Source organism: Lissotriton helveticus, chromosome 2_1 (assembly GCF_964261635.1).
Source record: "Lissotriton helveticus chromosome 2_1, aLisHel1.1, whole genome shotgun sequence".
Taxonomy (NCBI): Eukaryota; Metazoa; Chordata; class Amphibia; order Caudata; family Salamandridae; genus Lissotriton; species Lissotriton helveticus.
In genome coordinates this window covers 106,863,972-106,889,315 of record NC_136059.1, presented here as the reverse complement: position 1 = coordinate 106,889,315, position 25,344 = coordinate 106,863,972, and the positions used below count along the sequence as shown (strand labels likewise).

Here is a 25,344-nt window from a genome sequence, read left to right as displayed (position 1 = left end):
ACAGTCCTGGACACACTGAGGAGTAACGCGGATGTGGCGATTCCCCAAGCCCTCGTACTCCTGGATCTGTCGGCCGCGTTCGACACGGTGGACCATAACATCCTCCTCCACCGTGTCGGGCAGGCAGGCATCCAGGGTACTGCTCTTAAGTGGATCGAGTCCTTCCTGACTGGAAGAACACAGGCCGTTCGTCTGGGCCCTTATACAGCGGCAAAAACTCCCACGACCTGTGGAGTCCCCAAGGCTCCTCCCTCTCGCCACTGCTGTTCAACCTGTACCTCCGGTCCCTGATTCACTCACTTCAGAACTGAGACATTATTGTATACAACTACGCCGATGACTTGCAGATTGTCTTCCCACTCAATTCCCCTAATGCCATTAACACTTTTCACACCGTCATGATCCACATCCAACACTGGATGAACCTGAATCAACTGAAGCTAAATCCTGGGAAAACCGAGCTCCTTCTCCCTGGATCCAGCCTTGCTCACTGGGGCCAGCAGTTCTGGCCCTCTGAGCTAGGTCCCCCCCCAGTCCCGGTCAAATCAGTGAAAAGTCTAGGTGTGATTATCGACACCGAACTATCCCTCAAAGCTCAAGTGGGTGCTGTCATCTCCTGTATCCACCAGCTCCGGAAGATCCGCAAAATCAGCCACCTACTGCCACCCGCCGCACTAACCCAGGTTGTCATCTCTCTGGTACTATCCCGTTTGGACTTTTCCAACTCCCTTTACTACGGTCTCCCACAATCACTGCTGCACCGCCTTCAGGTTGTTCAGAACCAGGCGGCCCTCCTCATCCATAAAACTCCTAAATGGCAATTGGCAAAACCCCTGCATCATAGACTGCACTGGCTACCAATAGGTCAAAGGGCAGCCTTCAAGGTGGGCTGCCTTACATTCAAAGCCCTCCACTGCACCGGTCCCGCGTTTCTCAAATCTCTAATCATCCCACATCAACTAACGCGCAACCTCCGATCAGCTTATCTTCATCTGCTAGTCACCTCCGAAGCTAAAACCAAGAAATTCGGTGGCCGTCGCTTTCCCACCTGGCTCCCGGTCTCTGGAATCCCCTCCCTCTTTCCATCAAATCCAGCCCTTCCCTTCTTAATTACAGAAAATCGCTCAAAACTCACCTCTTCCCCCCCTTGGTTAAACTCCGTCACCCCTGCCTTACCCTCACTCACTCTGTCTCCAAGCGCCAGGAAACCTTCGGTGTCAGTGCGCTATACAAGCTTCATTTACCATAACATAACATAACTCTCACAATCACTCACTCTCATATAGAGTCACTTATATACTCCAACACTCACATATAGTGCCTTTCACGTATGTAGATGTTCACACATATACCACTGAGATATCCATTCACTCACCAAAACAGCCATGCCCACACTCACTGACCCATACAGCCCCTGGCTGACGGACTAATGAACCTATACACCCGGTGAATCACCTACACACATTCCCACACAGACACTCAGGTACCCATAGAGGGACTCAGACAACCAACCATTAATCCATATAGACACTATGTAGCTACTCACTAACCCATGCAGCCACTTATACACCAACTAATAGACTGATACAAACATTCACACAGATTAGTCATTCACCCATGCATTCACTAAAACACATTTAATCACTCACTTATGCAGTCAGTCACGCACCCACTAAATCATCCATTCAGACACTCATATACCTACTCATTCTTCAATGAAACACTCAGTTGCTGGATGATGTCATTAGTGATGTCATTTGAGATGTCATCAGTGATGTCACTGACCAAGTCATGAGTGATGTAATATGTAATGTCATCAGCAGTGCATTGCAGGGGTGCGAGTTATAGTTATAGTTAGCTCAGCTTACTATAAAGGCTGAATTTCTCTGGATTTGTATGGGTAAAATGTCAGCCTAACAATAAAGTCCCTGAAACCTGTGGTTTTTTCAGTGAATTTCTAAGTTTTTTAAAATGCTAATTCCTAACTGTAATGTCCCTGAATCCGTTTTTTTTCAGTGAATTTCTAAGGTTCTTTAAATGCTAATTTCTAACTATAATGTCTCAGAAACCTATGGGTTTTTTCAGTGAATTTCAAATGTTTTTTAAATGCTAATTTCTAACTATAACGTCCCGGAAACCTGTGTTTTTTAGTGAATATCAAAGGTTTTTTAAATACTAATTTCTAACAGTGCCTACAAAGGCAGGACATGTGCAGAAAGCCGAAGAAAGGTGCAGAAAGAAACAAGAGATGTGCAAAAAGAACCAACAGAGAAGCAGAAAGAGGCCCTGTCGCAAAGTCGTCCTGTGCCCCCAACTTTTTGATGACAGGTACTGGTGATATCTGACTGGGACTAACCACGCCTGCAGCTAGTGCTATGCTGAAAGACACTTAGAATACAATGAAAACACTTACACTAGGGTACACCATGGGTTGGGGTACCCCTGTGATTGGCATGACCTCCCCTATATGGCCCTAGTACATAATAGGGCAGAGGGATTAAAACTACGTCTAACTAAGAGGTGCAGAAGGAGGCAAGAGAGGTGCAGAAAAAAGCAAGTGAAGTGCAGAAAGAGGCAAGTGGGGTGCAGAAAGAAGCAAAAGCAGTGCAGAAAGAGCAAACAAAGGTGTAAAAAGAGGCAAAAGGGGTGCAGAAAGGGGTAGGTGAGGTGCACAAAGAGGCAAGAGAGCTACGGAAAGAGGCAGGAAGGGTGCAGAAAGACGGAAGAGAAGTACAAAAAGAGGCAAGAAAATTTCTGAAAGATGCAACAGCGGTGTGGAAAGAAGCAAGAGAAGTGCAGAAAGAGGCAAATAAGGTGCAGATAGAAGCAAGAGCAGTGCTGATGGAACCAAAAGATGTGCAGAAAGAGGGAAGAGGGATGGAGAGTAAGGCAAGAGGGGTGCAGAAAAAGGTAGGATGGGTGCACAAAGAGGCAAGAGATGTAAAGAAGGAGGCAGCAGGGGTACAGAAAGAAGCAAGACAGGTACATAAAAGTGCATGGAAAGTAGAGAATGAAGCAACAGGGGTACAGAAAAAGGCAAGAGAAGTGCAGAAACAGGCAGGAGAAGTGCAGGAAAAGGCAAGAAAAGTACAGAAAGAGGCAAAAGAGGTACATGAAGAGACAACAGGGGTGCAAAAAGAAGCAAGACGGGTGCAAAAAGAAGCATGGAAAGTGTAAAATGAAGCAACAGGTGTGGAGAAAGAGGCAAGAGAAGTGCTGAAACAGGCAAGAAAAGTGCACAAAAAGGCAAGGAATTGCTGAAAGAAGCATGAGGTGTGTAGAAAGAAGCACGAAAAGTTCAGAAAGAGGCAAGTGAGAGGCAAAAACAGGCAGGAAAGGTACAGAAAGAGGGAAGACGAGTGCAGAAAGAGACAACAGAGGTGCAAAAAGAAGCAAATGAGGTGCAGAAAGAGGCAACAAACGTGCGGAAAGAGGGGTGCAGAAAGTACAAGAGATTTGCAGAATGAGGTCAAGAGAAGTGCAGAAAAAGAAAGAAACATGCAGAAAGAAGCAATAGAAATGCAGAAAGAGGCAAGAGAGGCGCAGAGGGAAGGAAGAGTGGCTTGCACACCATTAGTACCAATTTAACACCCACATTTAGCAGTAAGTAACAGGTGACCATTCTAGGTTTGCAAAGGGCCTTCCACCACACTTTAACACTTGTTGCTGCATTTTTGGTAACGTTTGATCCGTTTCAGCTAGAAACAAGACTTTTTTTGTTCAAATCTGCAGATTAGGGTGCAGATGATCAATTATGTGGCTAATGCAGAAAATGTTTAATTGTGCGAAAGTCGGTGCAGCCAAACAGTCATATAATTCCAGTGGCCCTGCTCATACCTCTAACAAGGTCACAAGTGCTCCTCAGTGATTCCATCTTTTTTTGTCTCACTGAGTTCATAGTTGAGCTTCTATGGAAATGAGGAAGACTAAACCCGAGGTTACCACTCCACAACACAGACTACAATACCACATACTTACTCTCCATAACACATAATCCCACTCTACATAATTCCTATACACTAAATACCACATACTTTCTATCCACATAATTTCGCTGCACAACATATCACATAATTCCACTACACACAAGGTACATCAACTCCACTCCAAAAAAAGATTAGTAAAAAACTTTGCATTTACAACACCAATAGCTCTAATTCTCACAAATGCGAGACCTATTACATTGCAAACACTTTTTAACTAGTAGTCACGGTTGCAGAATGGTGGAGAAAGAGTGCTGGGCCTCTGACCAGCGCTCAGGAATTCCGGTGTGTAGGGCTTACAGGAGGTACCAGTAGGGCTTCTTAGCCCCCAAACTCCCTCAGGGGTATATTTGACTTCATCCCCCATCCCGTAGTCTGCCAGGAGGAGCGTTTGCAGAATGGTGGAGATTGGGGGCATGGCCTCCGAAGGTGTCTTAGCAATCCCACTGTGCAAGACTTACTGGAGGTAACAAGAGGGGTAGTTCGCCCCCAAGGACATCCTTGGGGGCAACTACCCCTCCTATTACCTCCAGTAAGTCCCACACAGCAACATTGCTAAGTTCGAAGAGTAGGCCACGCCCCCTCTTCCCACCACTCTACAAACACGTTCCCTGGCACGCTCTGGGATGGGGATTGAAGGCTCCTTCACTGCTGAGAGTCCTTTAGGAGCCAACTAGCCTACCTCTTACCTCCAGTTAGCCCTACACAGTGGGATTGCTGAGAGGTGGACAAAGGCCACGCCCCCTTTCTCCACCACTCTGTAAATGCACCCACTTGGATACTAAGGGTCTCTGGGTGCCAAACTAACCCACCAGGTACCTCCTGTAAGCACCACATCACTGGATTGCAGAGGGGTGGTCCACGACCACCCTCCCTTTTTACACCACACTGCAAACACGGCTTCTGGTGCACTGCTGCTTGGACACAAGTGGACCTCATCGCCCCACCAGCAGTGCACCAGGAGCCGCGTTTGCAGAGTGGTGTAAAAAGGGGCGTGGCCCCGGACCACCTCTCTGCAACGCAGCTCTAACACACTTACTGGAGGTACCTGGTAGGCTAGGTGGCCCCCATGGACCCTCAGAATTGAAGGGGACTTCATCCCCCAATTTAAAATGCACTAGATGACGTGTTTGCACATGTGTTATATTAGGCTCTGCCCCCTCCCTGCACCACTGTGCAAACAAGCCCCCTGGCACGTTGTAGCTTGGGGGATTAAGACCCCTTTAATCTTGCGGGTCCCTAGGGGCCAACTAGCCGACCAGGTACCTCCAGTAAGCCCCTTAGGACTGCGTTACAGAGAGGTGTAAAAAGGGGGGCTGGCCTCGAACCACCTCTCTGCATCGCAGCTCTGTGGTGCTTACTGAAGGTACCTGGTGGGCTAGTTGGCCCTCAGGATTGAAGGGGACTTAATCCCCCAATTTACAACATGCCAGGGGGCATGTTTGCACACTTGTTATGTCAGGCCCCTCCCCCTCCTTGCACCACTGTGCAAACATACCCCCTGGTGCATTGTAAGTTAGGGGATGAAGTCACCTTGAATCCTTAGGGCCCCTGGGGGCCAACAACAAGCCCACCAGATACCTCCAGTAAGCGCCACAGAGCACAGTTGCAGAGAGGTGGCTTGAGGCCTTTCCCCTTTTTACACCTCTCTGCAACACAGCGCTGTGGCGCTTACTGGAGGTACCTGGTGGACTAGTTGGACCCCAGCGACCCTCAGCATTCAAGGGGGCTTAATCCCCCAACTTACAATGCGCAACTCAGTAGTAATAGCATGATGCGTTTCAACACAAAATTGACTTTAAATAATTTCAAAATACAGTTATAGCACTCCCTAAGATAGTCACAATCAATTTCATTAGAACATATCCTTAATGTAGGAACATAATATGACAATATATGTCATGGTTTTCTAGTGGTAAAGTGAATAAAGCGTGTCCTAATAATACACAGGTTCTCATGGATTCTAGTTGTAAGGCAAATAAAGCTTGTCCTTATAACACACAGCACAGGTTCTCAAGGATTCTCCGCAACAGATAAAAGCAGATCTCCTTCATTAGTATAAGGCAAAACCCAGCAATTTATCCAAGCCAACACGTGTTTCGTCTGTACATTGTTAGTATTCAGTCTTTTTCAAGGCAAAATAGACAATTAAGTCTGGGTTCCACGTCGCATAACGTTTCATAAGTAGGTGGTGTCCAAGTCAAGAGAACAAAATAGTCAAACGACCATGACGTAGTTGGCAAGTCAGCCAAACTAACGTTTGGTGTCTAATAAAAGTAGAGTAAACACCATCCCAAGTCTTGACACCAGCCGGGACACTGCAATCCTACACGTGGCACCCAGGAATACACTGCGTACACTGTAACATGTAAGTATCTATACTGCACAGGAATAAACCTTGATAAGTCTGTCCGCTAAGACGCAAGGTGAATACAATCACCCACCATCCGAGTATCAGTCTGGATTGTTATGAATTTAAATAAGAAGGATGCAATGCTGTATTTCGCAAAACAGTTGTGTTGCATGCTGTTCACTGTAATCCAGAAACAAGTAGTACTGGGACTTAAACCGTACAAATTCGGACGCTGCTTCAGAACATTGACCTGTCAAATAAATTAATAAGAATATTGTGTAAGGAAACCACTTGTGCAGTCCCAGATTGAAAAACAAAAAAACTAAACTTAGTTGTGACTGGCGCTTTTAAAGTAGATGTGTGCATACAAGCATCCCTCTTCACTGTTTACTAATGGAGTGTATCGAAAGTCAAAGTTACTTGTTCCCCACAGCTGCACATGATTAAGACACTGTTGTGTTGAAAACGCGTCATGCTATTACTACTGAGCTGCCTGTTAAAATCTACTTTACTTACCTCTCGACTGGATGGGCTTGAATTTCATGCTGGAAGGAAGCATGATTCTTCTTGTGGAATATTTGGGCGGCGACATCGCCAGCAAGCCCTGACCCGTTAGGAAGGGCATCCAATTTGTCAAGGTTCATGGTTCGTGGTTGTATATATATACATACACACACACACACAAGGTGCCTTGCTGTGTTGGTGAATCAGTGGGTATATGAGTGCCTGTATGGATGATCCGGTTGGTGCCCAACAGTCTGCATAAGTAAGTTATTAGGTGTCTCAGTGAATGTGTGGGTGGGAGACTGGTTGTGTGAATGCATCATGGAATTGCCCATTTTGCGACAAGTTGCAATTAGGAAATGCTATGGACATGCGGTTAGGAAATTGCAAATAAAAAATTTCTATTTGTGATTCCTTATTTTGCTAATTGCAAAATGCGATTTCTATTGGGAAGAAATCGCATTTTGCGATGCCGCATATGCCTTTATACATGAAGAATGGCAGTTTTGCATTTCTTAACAGCCCGAAATAGTGATTTGGACTGTTAAGAAATGCGAAATCCTTTCATGCATATAGGCCATAGTTCTGTTTGTGGGGAGGACCCTATGATGAAGCATACCACGAAAAGTGGGTTTGAGTCGTATTCCAAATAAGGAATGTATATCTCTACCGTGATTTTTCCTAAATTAGACAAAACTATTTTACCATCACTATTAACCCTGGGCAAAGCACTACGCTACGCTTGCGTAGTTTGCGAAGTTTCTGCTACTTCGCACTATGCTACGCATGTAGCACAGTGCAAACACACGTAGCATAGTGCAGTGGTCAGTTTTTGCTAGCTCACGGTCCTCAACGTCAAGTTGGCGACCGTGAGCAAGCAAAATGACATCCCGGCGAGACTTTTTCCTCGTTCCCAGTTGCCGATCGTGGAAAATAAACCTCCCGGCTAGATTCCTAACGCCGGGAGGTCAGATTTCTCTTTGCGAGTGGTCGCATTTGCTCGCGACCGCTCACGATGAGAAACTACCAGCCCGCGTTGAGAAAGCTGCCGCTCGAGTAAAAATCTACTCGAATGGCAAAAAACTACAGCTCGCACTGTGTAAGAAGCCGTGTTCAATGATTGTACAATACCGGATGCTTGTCCACACTGTGCAATCATTGAAAACGGCATCTTGCACAGTGCGAACATGGTATTATGCAGTTTGCGTAGTGCTACGTGTAGCTCGCGTAGTGCAAAGTGCACTTCGTGTAGCTACGCGTAGCGCTACTTGGCGAACTACGCCTAGGGTTAATCACTATACAATTTGGCATGTATATAAATACATATTACACCTGTGAATATCATGCAGAATTGAGCTTGCCTCTTATTAACTCCTGATTTCATTTGGCATTAGTTGGTGTAAAGCCATGTCACAATAGCTCATTATATTTTACTTTCTGTCAAATCTGAGAGGTTCGGTGTTTTGACATTGCATTCTAATCAACATTTGGCGCTAATACACATAGTGCCTCATTAACAAGATCTGACACCTTGCTGTCACAATGCAGAGAGGCATCAGAAATACTTGTGCTGCGTGAAGCCATTTTGTAAGGCCATGGATGTGCCGTATTTCTGATATAGCGCACCAAGAAGCAGGGAATAACCATGCATTAAAACAATTGACGCATTGGTGGGGAGGGATGTTGAAGTGGAAAGTGATGCAGTGGCAGCAAAATTGATGAAAGGGGGAAACATAGTTTACAACGCATGCAATACATCGCATCTCATTACAATTAAGTCATTACATAGACCGCATTGTTACGTCGCATACCATTACAACGCAAATCGTTACAACGACTTTCTCTAGGGGACAAAAGGTGTTGGATTTAAAATCCAACACCTTCCTTACTGTTGTGCAGACTGGAGTTTGAATAGTAAGTTATACTATTACAAAATCCAGCACTCTACCTACAGCAAGTCGTTGTAACGACTTGCGTTGTAATGGTATGCAATGTAACAACGCGGTTGTGGTAATGACCATGTTGTAATGGCATGCGATGCATTGCATGAGTTTTGGTGTGGCCTATTCAATTTAAGTCTGAATTTGGGCTTATGACAAGCTCAACTTCAGCTATGCATCACAAACAGGGGCCATGCGTCATTTCAAACTGACGCAAATAGCCCAATGAGTCAGAACTAGTGTGAAGAGTGTAATGGTGGTAAAGTCACCTGGGACACCATACCATTGGGCCTGGATACAGCATGCAAGTATGAAGTATGGCTATGTGTCACATTTCAGTGGGCATTGTCAGCATATGCATAAGATACCTAAATATGTGTGACATGTTGAGTAACACCTTAATGTGATAGATATAATAAATGTGATGTAAAGTGACAGGTACTGTGTTACCTACTTTATGTGTGGACTTACCTATGTTCCAACTTGCTCAAGGGGCGCTACAACATTGATACATGTGTAGTCATACTACTAGATGCGAGGATGTGATTTAATGACTTATTGCAGTATTTTAAGTGATTTCAGCTGGTCAGAAACCTATACCACAGCCAATGCGTTATTCGTATGCCTGGGTTTTTGAGGCATCGGAATTGTGATGCATTGCAGGCTGTGTGCATCGCTTGCTGACGATACGACATTTTAACAAAAACTCGTAAATAATGCAGCGTCAGTTTTAGGAAATAAATTAAAAGGAAACGCCTGCGTTGCAGGTGATCAATGCAGCCTGTTCAGACTGAGGTATAAACTGACACAGCGCAACAAAACTTTGTAACTATGGAGTACTGACAACGCAGCGAGGCGTCATAATTTGACACATGGCGGTGCAAGCTCCTTGTAAATGAGGTCGTTAACCACCAAAAATGTGATAGGCAGTCCCATTTAGGCCGCTTTACATTGTGAAGTGACACTCATTGTTGAGCAATCACCTCTGTACTCACCCTCTTATCTAGTTTTTCTGCATGTTAAATTACCAAGCTACAGTGAAGTGTAAGAACTGAACATTCTATTAGAATAATAATTTTTACTTGAAACATTTTCTCTCCAGGAAAAGGTCACTCGGATTTTCAGCAGGGCCATCCAAACCATGGTTTAAAGGTCACAAGAAGACTTGTCATTGTTTCATTCATCCTGAGTTTCCTGATGGCTGCCTCCCTTGTTGTGATGATAGTGATGTGTAAGTGAACACATATTGCCAATTTTCAAGCTGTCTCTTTTTACATTTTTTTAAATCAATAAAACATATACCAAAAGCAAAGCGCAGCTCAACCCTTGGTAAATAATTTACCACGTGTTTCCAACCAACTTCATCAGCTTCTTTGGACATAGAATGTTCTGGGATCCTGCCAGACACCTTGAAGGACTTCATGGGGTAGAGATGTATTTCATCTTCAGATGCTGAAGGATGCTTTGTCTATCCTTTGTGAATGTAAGTCATGCTCACAAGTTCCCTCTGTACTCTGAGCATCCCTGGACAACATTGATCATTATCTTTTTTCACGTATTTTCTCCACATGTATGAGCACTGAATGCATTTGGTTCTAATCCTTCCTTAACTGGAAGCTCACACGGGCATATTATCAAGACAGGCAATAAACGTATCGCTGCTTAACCACTTGGATGCTAAGGTGTGCGTGGACATTCCATGTAATTTCCATTGAAATCAATGGAAACTCCATGACGAGCTCAGCTCGTCATGAGCGTCGAAGGTTAAAGCGGCGATAATGGGCTTGCCAATATGCTCTACGGAATTCCAATTAAAACTCATGCTAGATGTCCTTCACATTATCGCCTAATTTTATCGCCTGTCTTGATAATATGCCCCACAGTCTCTGCAGTTAAGTTAGAAATTTAGTAGAGGAGTGCATCTGCAGTGTGGGGTTTTTAATGGTGTTGCAAGGTTTTTAGGAACTGAGAGTAGAAGGATTTTTGATGGGAGGGTACCTCGGAGGTGTAACTGGAGTCCAAGTCAGCTGTCATTGATAATTTTTAGATTTACAAACATAAGTAAGGGATATTTGTTGTATACTGAGAATTTCTAGCCAATGATTCCCTGATTCCGTTTGAGTGGAAGGCTGCAATGATAGTGACATTTTTGTATTTCTTAAGCAAAGTGGCAATAATTTGTTTGTAATTAGCATTTTAAGAACCTAGTCATTCTAGTTAGGAGGCTACTTTTTTATTATTATTTGTTATTTGTAAAGCACCTGGCTACCTTAAGAAAGGTTTCCTAGCGCTAGCCTACTCACAACATCATCATCTGCAGCGCAATACCAATTAAAATTGATAATAGAATTCGACAGGCGAGAACAAGCAGGTGTTAAGGAGCGTACGAAAAGCTGTAAGTGATTTACAGACTCTCAGCATCTGTGGCAAGGGATTCTAGAGCTTTGGTCCAAAAAACCACAATCCGTACTGCCTTGATGAGGTTTCTTGACTCTAAGAACCACTGCCAAGTCCAGACGGCGTGAACAGACGGCACATTTGGGTGTGTACCAAGGCACAAGATGTCTCACATACAAGGGCCCTATTTAGGTCTCGGATAGGCAGCGCATGCGCTGTCTCGTCGAGAGTTGCTGTATACAGTATAGTGGGGAAGCTCCGCCCACTTTCCAGCCTTATGTTTGATTCGCTTGCATCATATTTTCTGCATTGTGATTGGTGCTTAGCTTTGTAATCCCGCCTCCTGACAGGCATGTCGTAATTTTTTCCCTTTCGTGGATATAGGCCCCTTTACTTCATAAACAGTTTTGGTCCCCTGCCTCTCCCCGTTCCCTCCCATACTTCGTGACTTCTTGGACCACAAACACCTTCCCACCCCCTCCTGTTTGTGCCTTCTTTTATGTCTGCACTTCCGTTAAAAATGCAATGGGACTCCTATTACATTTTCGGTGCTTGTTTTGCTTTTTGATTCGGTGGTGCATTCGCACTATTTGTCTCGCATGGGCGCGATGCCTTATATTGTACGCATGCGCAACAAAACACCACACGCATGTCCAGCTTGTTTGATGTTCTTCCCTATTTGTTGCTTTGACCACTTCCTGGGCACCGATGACCTGGTGTACGGTGCGCACTGCCGGAGGATGGAGTTCAGTTGTAGGAGCACGGTGGTGAAGGTGGTGCCGGGCTACCAGGCCAAGGAGGAAGCTGATAAGGTGCTAGGGTAGATGATGACAAACGCGGATAACTACGCGCTGGAGTTTGAAGAGAGGCTGTCCCACAAGCAGGAGTACACCTGCGTGGATGTGACAAACAGCACTCGTGCTGCAGAGAGACCGCCAATCACTCAGTGTACGTTGATCCAGGACTTCCTGCAGTACGACAACCAATCAATCAATCAATCAACAAATTTGTAGAGCGCGCTACTCACCCGCTAGGGTCTCAAGGCGCTTGGAGGGGGGGGGGAGTCACTACTGCTCGAACAGCCAGGTCTTGAGTTGCTTTCTGAAGGAGAGATGGTCCTGGGTCATCCGAAGGTGGGTGGGGAGGGAGTTCAATGTCTTGGCCGCCAGGTAGAAGAAGGATCTTCCTCCGGCGGTGGATTTGCGGATTCGTGGAGGCGAGGTCGAGGCTGACGGAAAGGAGCTGGCGGGTGGGTGTGTAGAATGTGAGGCGGCTGTTGAGGTATTTCGGGCCCATGTCATGGAGAGCCTTGTGTGCGTGGGTGAGGAGTCTGAACGTGATCCTCTTGGTGACGGGGAGCCAGTGCAGGTCTTTCAGATGGGCAGGGATGTGGCTGTGGCGAGGGATGTCCAGGATGAGTCGTGCAGAAGCGTTCTGTATGCGCTGGAGTCTTTTCTAGAGTTTGGCTTTGGTTCTGGTGTAGAGGGTGTTCCCGTAGTCCAGACGGCTGGTGACGAGGGCCTGGGTGACTGTCTTCCTGGTTTCGGTGGGGATCCACCGGAAGATCTTTCGGAGCAAGCGCAGGGTGTTGAAACAGGAAGACGAGACGGCGTTGACTTGCTTGGTCATCGTGAGGGAGGAGTCCAGGATCAAGCCCAGGTTGCGTGCATGGTCCGTTGGCTTGGGTGCGGTACCCAGTGCAGGGGCCACTAGGAGTCTTCCCAGGCGGAAGGGGATGGTCCGTGGATGAGGACTTCCATCTTGTCTGAGTTCAGTTTCAGACAGCTGATCTTCATCCATTCCGCGACGTCTTTCATTCCTTCCTGGAGGCTGGCTTTGGCGGTGGCGGGGTCGTTGGTGTGGGAGAGGATCAGCTGGGTGTCGTCAGCGTAGGAGATGATGTTAAGGTTGTGTTGGCATGCGATGGCAGCGAGAGGGCTCATGTAGACGTTGAAGAAGGTGGGGCTGAGTGAGGATCCTTGCGGGACGCCGCAGATGACTTCGGTGGCCGCGGATCGGAACGGGGGGAGGCGGACTCTCTGGGTTCTTCCGGCGAGGAACGAGATGATCCACTCCAGCTCCGCTCCTTGGATTCCGGTGTTGCTGAGGCGCTGGATCAGGGTGCAGTGGCATACGGTGTCGAAGGCTACTGAGAGGTCTAGGAGGATGAGGGCAGCAGTTTCCCCGTTGTCGAGCAGGGATCTGATGTTGCCGGTAGCTGCGATGAGAGCGGTCTTGGTGCTGTGGTTTGCTAGGAAACTGGATTGTGATGGGTCGAGGGATCCGTTGGTCTTGAGGAAGGCAGAGAGTTGTCTGTTGACGGTCTTCTCGATGACTTTGGCAGGAAAGGGGAGAAGCGAGATGGTGCAGAAGTTCTTGAGGTCCGTCTGATCCGCGGTGGGTTTCTTCAGGAGGGCGCTCAGCTCGGCATGTTTCCAACTCTCCGGGAAGGTGGTGGATGCGAAGGAGCTGTTGATGATGTTACGGAGCTGGGGTGCGATGATGGAGTCGGCTTTGTTGAAGATGTGGTGTGGGCAGGGGTCGGTTGGGGAGCTGGAGTGGATGGTGTTCATCAGGCGGGTGGTGTCTTCTGTGCTGACAGGGGTCCAGGTGCAGAGGGTGGTGGTGGGGGGCGTTGGTTCGGTGGTTGGGTGCGTGGTCTGTGCACCGAAGCTGTTGTGTATGTCGGCGATCTTGCAGTGGAAGAACGAGGCGAGTGAGTCGCAGAGGTCTTGCGAGGGTGTGATATCGTTGTTGCAGGCGCTGGGGTTGGAGAGCTCTTTAACGATGCTGAAGAGTTCCTTGCTGTTGTGGGTGTTGTTGTCCAGTCGTTCTTTGAATTTTGTCCTTTTGGTGGTGCAGATCAGCTGGTGGTGTTTGCGGGTGGCGTTCTTGAGGGCTGTCATGTTTTCTGTTGTCTGGTCATGGCGCCAGGCTTTCTCGAGGGTGCGGCAGGTTTTCTTGGAGTTTTTGAGGTCGTTGGTGAACCACGAGGCTTTCCTGCTGCCGGATCTGCTGGGAGGGTTCTTCAGTGGTGCGAGGTTGCGGGCTGCTTCGCTGGGGTCCGTCGTGTTGGTGGGTGGGTGCTGGCTGAGGGCGGTGGTGAGCTGGTCGGCGGTGATCTTGCTCCAGTTTCTGCGGGGGACTTGCTGCGGGTGGTGGTGGGTCGTGGTTCTCCTGAAGTTGAAGTGGACGCAGCTGTGATCTGTCCAGTGTAGTCCGGAGGAGTGGCTGAAGCAGATGTGCTTGCTGGAGGAGAAGACGGGGTCAAGTGTGTGGCCGGCGTAGTGGGTGGGGGTGTTCACCAGTTGCTTGAGTCCGAGGTTGGCGAGGTTGTCCAGCAGGGCGGCAGTGTTGCAGTCCTTGTTGTTCTCTAGGTGGAAGTTGAGGTCCCCTAGGAGGATGTAGTCTGATGAGGTGAGGGCGTGTGGACTGATGAAGTCTGCGATGACTTTGATGAATTGTGTGCATGGTCCCGGGGGTCTGTAGATGAGAGTGTCTCTGAGGGTGGTCTTGGGGTCGGTGTGTATCTGGAAGTGAAGGTGCTCGGCGGCGGTGAGGGTGTCGTCGGAGTAGGTCGTGATGCGGATGGTGTTTCTGTGGACGATGGCGATGCCTCCTCCGTTTTAGTTGACGTGGTCCCTCCGGGTGATCTTGTAGCCATCCGGGATGACTATGGCAATGTCGGGGGCTGAGGAGGCGTTCATCCAGGTTTCTGTGAGGAAGGCGACGTCTGGTGATGTTGTGTCGAGGAGGTTCCAGAGTTCGACGGCGTGCCTGTGGGCGGAGCGGGTGTTGAGCAGGATGCACTTGAGGTGGTTGTTGCTGGTGCTCGGCTTGGCGGGTGCGGTGCAGGTTCGGAGGCATGTGAATTGGCAGGCTTGGCAGGTGAAGGGTCCGTGGGTGCGTTTCGGGGAGGCTCGGTAGCAGGCGGGGTTCCGGCCGGTATTGAGGGTCCGTCGAGTGGGCTGGCATCGTTGAGGACCAGGGTTCCTGGCGCTGGGCGCGGTCCAGGCGTAAACGGGCGTAGACGGGATTGCCTTTGGCGCGCCTTCGGTGCGCAATTGGCACGCCCGCTGCGTGTGGCCGCTGCACGTGCGCGCGGTCCCCGCCATTTATGGTGAAGTGGGAGGGAGGAGCAGCTGGGAGGCGGGAGCGGGGTGGGGAATGGGGAGTGGGAGACAGGAGAGGGGGGCGGGGCTGCAGGAGAGCAGCGGCGGGGAGCAGAGGGGGGAAAAGAGCGGGAAAGCAGAGCGGAGGAGAGCGAGGGCAAGCCTGGGCAAGTCTGGAGATCGGGGCAAGCCTGGAGAGTGAGGTCAAGCCTGGAGAGCAGGGGCCCTAAGGAGAGGCGGCAGCAAGAGGGCCAAGCAGGCAGCGGCAGCAGAATCTGGGCACACGGGGGCCGTGCTGTAGTGGAGTGACCGGGTCAAGGGTCACAGCTCACTGCCGCGCGGTCTCCGCCATTTATGGCCAAGTGGGAGGGAGAAGCTGCTGGGAGGCGGGAGACAGGAGAGGGGGGCGGGCCGCAGGAAAGAAGCAGTGGGGAGCAGAGGGGGGGAAAGAGCGGGAAAGCGGAGCGGGGGAGAGCGAGGGCAAGCCTGGGCAAGCCTGGAGATCGGGGCAAGCCTGGGCAAGCCTGGAGAGCGAGGGCAAGCCTGGAGAGCAGGGACCCTAAGGAGAGGCAGCAGCAAGAGGGCCAGCAAGAGGGCCAAGCAGGCAGCATCAGCAGAATCCGGGCACACGGGGGCCATGCGGTAGCGGAGTGACCGGGTCAAGGGTTACCACAAAAAATAAGTGAGACACTCTAGTTTTCACATAAATAACCGAATAAAAAGGAAATCAACAAAGCTCTGCCGCTTACTGAAAGGGAATGTACGTGTTCAAAACCATCAAGGTTATTTGCATTAACTGTACCTTGAAACCCAAAAAAAGAAAAGGGTACAGCAGCATTTCAACTGGGACTGTTTTGGGGGACTTGCGCTCAAAACCATATGGAACCAGATCATTATGCACACCTCAGGTATGCTTATTCCCTCTATACTTTATAGAATAGATGCCGTTGTCCACGTGGCACCCGACATCACCATACTTTACTTCACTTTAAAAGACTGCCCTCCTGACAAAACCATCAGGTGTTTCCAAAGAGTAGAGTAAATTCTGGTACTATTAGCTGCCTGGGGAGAACGGCAGTAGTACCCCAGATTTGGGGGGATTAAAAGACACCGAGGTAATAAGAACAAAGCAATCAACCCCCTGCCAAGATTATATATATTTTACAAATACAAAATAATTTTGGTGTTTTCTTAAATGTAAACAGCATGATAGCTGCTTTAGTTAAAAAAAAAGATTCCAGCATGTGAAGGCGCATTGTACATTTAGGATATGTTAACAAACAAGTTATGGTCCCGTCTGAAGACACTGCTGAGATGTCACTAAAACGTTTGGAGTTACAGTGTAAACTCAAATTATGACAATCACGACACCTGTGATGCACTTGTAAAATGAGAATAGAACACACCTGACTGCTCTGGTGACAGGTGGGGGACCCACCGGGACTATTCTTATCCACCTCGAGGCCTTGCCCCGCTCCCCCATGTGAGATCAGAATAAACAAGAATTTGCAATGCAATAGGTCTCGCATTTACAGGAGTTTAAGCATCGGCATTGTAAATGACAATGGGCCCGATTCACCGAACTAACTTAAGACAAAATTCTAAACTTACTACAATTTTAGTATTCGCAGAAGGCACTTACTCATTTTGGTATTCACGGAAGTTAGGAGTCCTAAATTTGGGACTCCTAAATGCCTTCTGTGAATACCGAAAGTCTTAAAGTTAGGATTTTTCTCAGTTTAGGAGTAGTAAAGTTAGGACTCCTAACTTTAGGACTCCTAAATGCCTTCAGTGGATACCGAAAGCCTTAAAGTTAGGATTTTTCTCACTTTAGTAGTAGTAAAGTTAGGACTCCTAACTTTAGGACTCCTAAATGCCTTCTGTGGATACCAAAAGTCTTAAAGTTAGGATTTTTCTCAGTTTAGTAGTAGCAAAATTAGGAGTCCTAACTTTACTACTCCTAAACTGAGAAAAATCCTAACTTTAAGGCTTTCGGTATTCACAGAAGGCATTTAGGAGTCCTAAAATTAGGACTCCTAACTTCTGTGAATACCGAAATGAGTGAGGGCATTCTGTGAATACGAAAATGAGTAAGTGCCTTCTGTGAATACCAAAATGGTAGTAAGTTTAGGATTTTGTCTTACGTTAGTTCTGTGAATCGGGTCCATTGCGTTTTAGTAACGTTTTAAAAATTAATACAAAAATAAAAGGCATTGTCATTTGCAATGTCAATAGCGCAAACTCGCGTAAATGTGAGGCCTATTGCATTGGAAATGCTTGTATTACTGTACGTTTGAAGACATTATGTAGGCTAAAAGGGTAAAAACAGCGGAAGAAAAAGGCCAGCAATAGCAAAGCAATTACCCCTCTTTAACTGTCACTCACATCCCGTTGCATGTAGCACACGTCAGCAGCTGAACGGCTTCGTGAGGCTTACATCACAAACAGAAGCTGTTAGACATCTCATTTTACCTGCCTCTGAAGGATAGAAGTCCAAGAGGGCCGTGCTAAGATTCAGACTGAAACCGCTGCACCAGCTCAGGAGGTTACATTGACCTCCTGAGCTATCCTGAATCAATTGTAAGATCCCCATGCCCTGAGGGTTTAGTTAAAAAAACTATTTTAAAACTTAGCGGGCGCTCTTTCAAAAACAATAACACGCACTTTAATGTGCTCTGTTTTAACAAAGAGGTTGTCGTCTGTTGCCGTGCTCGTCTAGGAAAATAAATAAAAGAAATAAGAAGAGGGTATAACTCAGTATCTTTCCAGGACTTGGAAAAGAAGCTTTAGTTTACCTTCTTTTCCCCAGAAAAACATTTGTGCCACGCGGCGCTGAGTGAAATAAGGCTGCATATTCTTTGTACAACATGAAAGACTCCACCTATTTGAACATTTAAATGGACATTCCTAATTAACACTCTGAAATGTAATGTTAAAATTGCGCATGTGGTGTGCTTATTTAGGTTACTGTTTGCAATAATACTGTTTAAAAATTGTGTGACTGTATAATACAAAAACAGCATTTAGTTAGCGCTTTTTGCTACATGATTCATAGCAGTTCCGTGTCAAGTAAATTCCCCACTATTGGGTTACTTTACGTTTGGTTGCGCTGACAGTGGCTGGCCTGTGGTTGATACACAATCACGCCTGCCCTGCCTGAACAGATGTATGCCTCCCTATGAAAACATACCAGCCAATCACCATGCAAGGTATGTGGCTCTTTTTATTTTAAATTGGGCAATTAATATTGAGACCACCACCTACCCCGGCCCTGTGAAAGAAGTGCCGGTGCTGAGCACCTGAAAGCACCTGCTCAAATTAAGCACTGGTCGTCTGGGTTAAATATGAGCGGTTTGTTGTGTGGGGGCTTTGTCTGGGATGCGCAGATATCGGAAATTAACCCAGCAGATAACGGGAAGCCAGCTGGAGTTAGTGCAGAGAGGGTGTAATGTGAGCCCAGAGGCTAAAGGCTGTGGCAAGTCTTGTGGCTGCATCTTGGACTCTATCATTGCAGGGCAAGCAACCTTGTCCTTTATTCTGAAGAATAGTTAATCTCATATTTAACATCAGGGGAGGACAACGTTTTGGAGAGTTCTTTAATAGTGGTTGGAAGAGAAAGGGGGAATGCCGTGCGATCATGTTTTTTCTTTTTCATGGTCTGGCTTGACAGCGCAGCTATCACCAGACAATTATGTGAGCATCTTTAGAGAGGGGCTTTGGCTCCACCCACATGTTGGTAGGCAAAAGTACATGGCCTGCCCTGTTCCCGTCACTATTTGACGCTGGCACGAAACACGTGATGACCCTTGGGCATGAACTTTACACATTTCACTCCTTATATTAAAACCCCGTTGTCAGCAGGTTGCATGTTATGTTAGCCTTCATTTATAGCACGCACAGCTTCTCGGAAGTGTCCCGGAGCGAATAGTAAAGAAGGAAAAGGGTTTGCCAAACGTATGATTACTTAAATAGCAGGATTTTTAACTGTTTAAACAGCCTGAGGCTCTCAATATTACGTAGTCCAAAGGGCAGGGCATTCCAAGCCATGGCCGCTTTAACCGAAAGGGAACTGCCACCTTAATCTAAACAGGTGGTACCTAGGAACAACAGCAAGGCATTGGCCTGTAGATCAAAGCTGTTGAGGCAGTACATAGAATGAAAAACGTCTCCTAAGATATTGAGTCCCTGTCTTATAAAGGGAAACATAAACAAGTGTGAGAGCCTTAAACAGAACCCGCTGCTCAACCGGCAGGCAATGAAGATCACGAAGGTTCTGACTAGCACTGGATTTACCAGGCATACCCAACAAAGCTAACGCCGTCGCGTTCTGAACAATCTGCAGCTTTTTTAGCTGATACGCCGGGAGAAGAATGTAGAAGGCATTGGCGTAATCTAGCCTTGACAAAATGAGTGCGTGGGTCACCATCTCCTTAGCCATTTTAGGCAAAAGAGGCAGGAACTTTTTTAAACGTTTCAGTGTGCCAAAACACACACCTGCCAGCTTGTTAATCTGGGGGAGAAATTTCAAATCCTCACCAAACCAAACCCCCTGATTTTTCGCCGGACACCCCGAGGAGCAGGGCATAGGGTAGCCCTCAGGCCAGATGTCCTCCCTGAAATGCGGGGGGAAGAAACCGTAAATGAGCACCTCCGACTTCTCCTCGTTGCATTTCAGTTGGACCTTTGCTAGCCACTTAAAGACTTCAGCAAGGCAATTTTTAGCAATTGTCGGAGAGGAGTCAGTTTTGTTCCAAGTGAAGAGGAGCTGGGTATCATCAGCATACACTATGATTTTAGCACCCAGCTCCTCTGCCAGGTAGACTAGGGTTGTCATATAATTATTAAACAAAAGGGGGCTCAGTGTAGAGTTCTGAGGGACTCCCGTATTTAGTCTTAGTCTAGGCCTAGAAGAGAAAGGAGGCAACCATACTTGCTGTGATCTTTTGGCTAAAAAGGATTCAATCCACTTCCATACCTGCCCCGAGATGCCAATATGAGACAACTGTGCCATAAGTTGTTGATGAGGCACGGTGTCAAATGCATGACATGCTTTCCTGCAACATTCAATGTGCCAATCATGCTTTTACTTTCCAATCAGCCAGGGAAAATGGTGGCCGCTTCTTTGAAAGGAAAACGGTCTCACATTTACAAGAGTTTGGCCTATCAGCATTGCTAAAGAAAATGTTTTTTATTTATGTGTTACTTATAAAAACACATAAATAAAAGGCATTGTCATTTACAATGCTAATAGCTTAAACTCTGATAAATCCAATACCTATTGCATTGCAAATGATTGTTGAAAGAGGCACTGATGCATAAAGCAGTTCTTAAATTGGACTGGACGATTGATTGGCAGTCAGTGAAGAGTCTGTAACAAACTGGCTGGAGAAGTGAATTTAGAAGGGTGGAGGATAAGACGTGCAGCTGGGATCTGTACAATCTGAAGCCGCTTGAGTAGAAATTCAGCTCCAGCTACAGAATGTTGCCGTAGTCCAGTCTAGACCACCAGAGCCTCGACGACAGTCATTGTTCTGACAACAGAAGGCAAGCCAGAATTTTTCTTAGCCATTTGAGCATGCAGAAACACGCAGCAGCTACTTTATTGATCAGCTGACTCACATAGAGCGTATCATCGAGCCATACCCCTACATTTTTCACCACTTTTACAGGGGAAGGAGTAGAACCCATTATTGACTGCAACAAATGAAGATCCCCTAAAGGTGGTGATTGTTTCCCACTAGCAAAACCATGTTATTGTCCCTATTAAGTTTCAGTTAGTTGGTATTCATTTACATTGAAACTTGGGCAAAACAGCTTGGAAGGCTTCTGCGCTGTTGTTCTCCTTAGAAGATAAGGATACCAAAATTTGGGTGTCCTCTGCATAGGAAAACAAAGTGAAGGAAGAACCTTTTAATAAGAAGACTATTTATGAGTTGCAGGGTGTTGGACATGGCCCTCTCTGCAGGGTCATCCCCAAACATTTTGCCTTCAGCCTCCTGTTTATTGAACCCATTTTTGTTGTCTCTTAAGACTCTGCGGGGCAGATTTATGATGACTGGCGCATCCCCAGGGATGCGCCAGTTATTTTGCGCCGATGCTCCGCCACCCATGGTGCGCCGCATTTACAATGCGGCGCACCATGGGTCAAAAACGGCACAGATGCGTGACGCATCTGTGCCGTAAAGGTGGCGCATTGCTGGAGTTGCGTCGTAAGCGTGACGCAGCTCCAGCAAGGCTCGGGGGTGCCCCATCTTTACAATGCTGCGTCAAGACCTACGCCTGCTTCAAGCAGGCGCAGGGTTTTGACGCAGCATTGGCCTGAAAGTGACTGAGTGAAATCTTATAGATTTCACTCAGCCACTTTTGCGAGGCGCACCTGCCCCGGAACGCCCACCCTGCGCTGGAACGCCCACAAGTGGCGCAGGGCTTTACAACGTGACGCATCTGCCTAGATGCGTCATGTTGTAAATGGGTCGTAGGGATGCGCCACGTTTACGCCGCAGTTGCGTGACGCAAACGTGGCGCATTCCCAACATAAATCTGCCCCTGCATCTTTTACCATTGATAACTAGGGCTAAAATGATTGTGCTCTCTCCTCTAAACATGATCAAATCGGTTTACACCCAATTGACATACCTGATTTACTTGTAGGTCCCTATACAATGGTTATACAAGTACCAGAGCCTGTAAATTAAATGCTAGTAGTGGACCTGCAGCACTCATGATGCCACCCACTTAAGTAGCCCTTTAAAACATGTCTCAGGCCTGCTGTTGCTGCCCTTATGTGCCATTTTAAAAAGCCATTTTGACCAGGCAAAATAAAGGCCTAACTCTTCCATTTTAATACATGTAAATCACCTCTAAGTTAGACCCAATACAGGGCAGATGGCAGGGTGTTGTGCATTTAAACATTTAAGCTTCAAATGTCCTGGAATGGAAAAACTATCAAATTTGTTTTTTTCTACTGCAAGTATTGCCTTTCCCATAGGTTAACACTGGTTACCGTATTAAATGTAATATGTGATAACGTTCAATTGGGAACAGGTAAGTAAGTCATGTTTATTCTCAAAAAAATTGTAATTTAAAACAGCTTTAATTGTAAAGTCCGATTTTAGGTGACAATTTTGAAAACGACACATTTAGAAAGCCATCAATTTAATTTTTCAACCATTTGATGCCTGCAGCCTGTATCGCATGAGAAGGAGTTGGTAGTTGGTATTTGTGTACTGCTCCCAAACAGCCAGCTGAAGGGTAATAATTAGCAGGATGGGCCATCTCTGATTTGATAAGGGAGAGGAGCTGTCATCTCCTGCACTTGCACATCACAAAGGCTCTGCCTCATCACACTTGCAAAGGGTTTCACACAAGTCTATTGTGTCCCCATACAAGCAGAGGCCAGTACAGGACGGGCAGGAAGCCAGGAAATTCAGGCACCTATAGGGTTGAAACCTCCTGAACTTTCTCCTATTTCAGAGCTGGCACCAGGTATAAACAGTGGGCCCCCAAACTATGTACTTCTATTTACAACCCTTGTAACCTTGTGTAATTACTTCTGTGATATGTAATGTGCTATATATATATATAACTACCACATATATCCCAATCATCAGAAACTATACACTACCCTAGCTTCCGCAGTGATATAATGCTCATCTAGATTACTCTCTACCAAACTTCATAAGTGCATGGCGGTGAATGGCTGATTGGAGGAGTTCATTGGGCACCCTCTTTCACCCCCACATCAAACGTGACTGACTTGCCACTGGTATCTATCCACCCACTTTCAGTCAACACAGTATGCTTCTCTGTACTCTTTTCTGTTAAGTTAGACTGCTATTTCTTATGCAGAATAGAGCACTTCTATTTACTCTGCACTCTCCACAAGGTCATGCAAGGCTAAGCTCATTGTTTCTCCAAAAGTAGATCAAAAGATAGTCACAGAACAGGACCCTGCCCTCTAGACTAAGAACCCATCTGACAATTTTCCATACGACAAGATACCAAGAGATCAATGCTTGCACCAAGAGTCATCAAACAAGCCATGTAGCTGGGGGCACAAATTCAGATGCCTATGGAGGATAGCAGATATCCCATGTTATGTCATGTTATTACCGAAGGGTATCCCGGTGCTGAAGCAGGACATGTTTAGGCCAGAGTAGAGGCTAGGTGAAGAGTCAGGTCATCAGCTTCTTGTGGAATTCAAGAACTGAGGAGGTGGGTCAGATGTGCCGGGGCAGATCATTCCAGGCTTTATGAGGGAGGAAAAAGACATGACTGCCAGTTCTGCTTCTGTATATGCGTGTGTGTGCAAGTAGGAGTGTGGCTGAGTGGAGGTTTCTGATAAGTGTGTGGGCGTTTATGTGGTTGTTGAGGGATGTGGGGCTGTACGCCTTTTAGTCACCTTCGAGTGTAAGGCCTAACTGAAATAAAAGAAGACATTTAGCGTGTTACTTTGGGGCATAGTAGATCACTTTTAAGTCTGGTGGGAGCAGCTTTTCATATCATGAGCACAGAGCAATGCAGAAGTTATATCCTTGGAAGTCATTCCAGTAAAATCAAACACGGTAGTACATCTACAATGATTTACCATGCTGCTTTCGTATGCACAAGTTGTTTAGTTGCTCCATTAATCACACTATACCGATCACCTTGCGATCACAATCTAACACGATATTCACTTGAATATCTCATTGGTTATCCTTATCTGTCGATTGTTTATATTGGTCTGGTTTTATACTTCATGAACAAGTCTAATATTAGACTTGTGACAATACATCTATTGAGATTTTCTTCCCACTTCATTATGGTTCATATTGTTGTCAGTTTTCTATTTTTATTTCTGACGTCGCTCGCGTCTATGCTCGTATTTCTGTTGGTGAAGTATCAGACGTGCTTGCACAAATCGCCTCAAACGTGTTATACACCTTTCTCCATAAGTTCCGGTAAGTCTATTTATCAGTACCCAAGTAATATGCACATCTAGAGGACTCATGTTTCCGTTCGGTTTGTATTTTTTGGTACGAGGTCTGAACAGCATTGATATATGCGAATTTGCAACGTTCACTCGGGGTGAGTGTACTAGTATTCTGTTGTGAACTCGGCGTCTTCTCTAAACGTAGAGTGTTTATTAGGTATTTACATGCTGTCTATTTTTCAGGCACACAACGCATTAGCATTCACATTGATATTCATCAGGTATAACTTCTTGAATGCTTTAATACTCTATATTCCAAAATGTACATTGTTTACAGAGGATTTTTAATTTTATAGGATACAGTGCGACTCCTTTCCACATAGGTGTGTTTTTACTCACGTATCACGGTGCGGTTTATTGAGGTTTTTTTTCCCATTCTTATGGTGTCTCACCAGCAAAACATGCACCACTTCCTACATCTTGTTTTTTTTTTATGTATTCTTAAGGATTCCATTCTGGTCCAACTTATTAGTTCACTTTATTCCCTTCTTGGGGTTCTCACACCATCTCTTTTCAACTACTGACTTGGGCTCAATCAACATTATGCATAACAATGAGGTGAGGCACTTCACTTGTTGGACAATGGGACTTTTCTCCATGTATATGTATCGACAAGCATACATTTATGTAAAAATGTTTGTTCACAGAATTATCTCCTGAGGAAGGGACCACAGAGTCTTGAAATGCATCGAGCTTCACATTAAGAATATGACAATTTGTCAATGTCATGTTTTCAATTTATTGTACATAGATTGCTTGTGATTGTACAAGCATAATAATTTGATGTATAATTTGCTTGCCTTCTGTTGGTAAAATATGCAATATAACAAAAGTAATGATTTGACTCATATGAATTACTGATGAATAATAATTCATACATTGGCAGGGTCACATGTCCTGTGACACATGTGCTGGATGGGTGTGGTGTGGGTGTAAACCAGCCGTGAGGGAGTGACTGTGGCATGTTGACAACTAGATCTTTGATCAGTAGATCACTACATGGAAGACCTGGGATATGTAGCGTTGTCGCCCCCCCCCCTGTAAGCGTAAGCGGAGTGGGCTGGCCGGGCGTATGCCAGTC

At 46.3% G+C, this 25,344-nt stretch overlaps 1 protein-coding gene and 1 long non-coding RNA gene across 3 annotated transcripts in view; both read left to right on the top strand.

Moving 5' to 3' along the window:
• Positions 1–25,344, top strand: part of LOC144817764 (C-type lectin domain family 4 member F-like) — a 484,664-nt gene that overhangs the window by 426,805 nt on the left and 32,515 nt on the right. The gene's annotated exons all lie outside the window — the stretch shown is intronic.
• LOC144817765 (uncharacterized) overlaps positions 1–25,344 on the top strand; it is a 132,484-nt gene that overhangs the window by 94,828 nt on the left and 12,312 nt on the right. Inside the window, exon 2 of the long non-coding RNA XR_013606975.1 lies at positions 9,883–10,011. This is a non-coding gene — a long non-coding RNA (uncharacterized LOC144817765). The remainder of the gene's footprint in view (positions 1–9,882; positions 10,012–25,344) is intronic.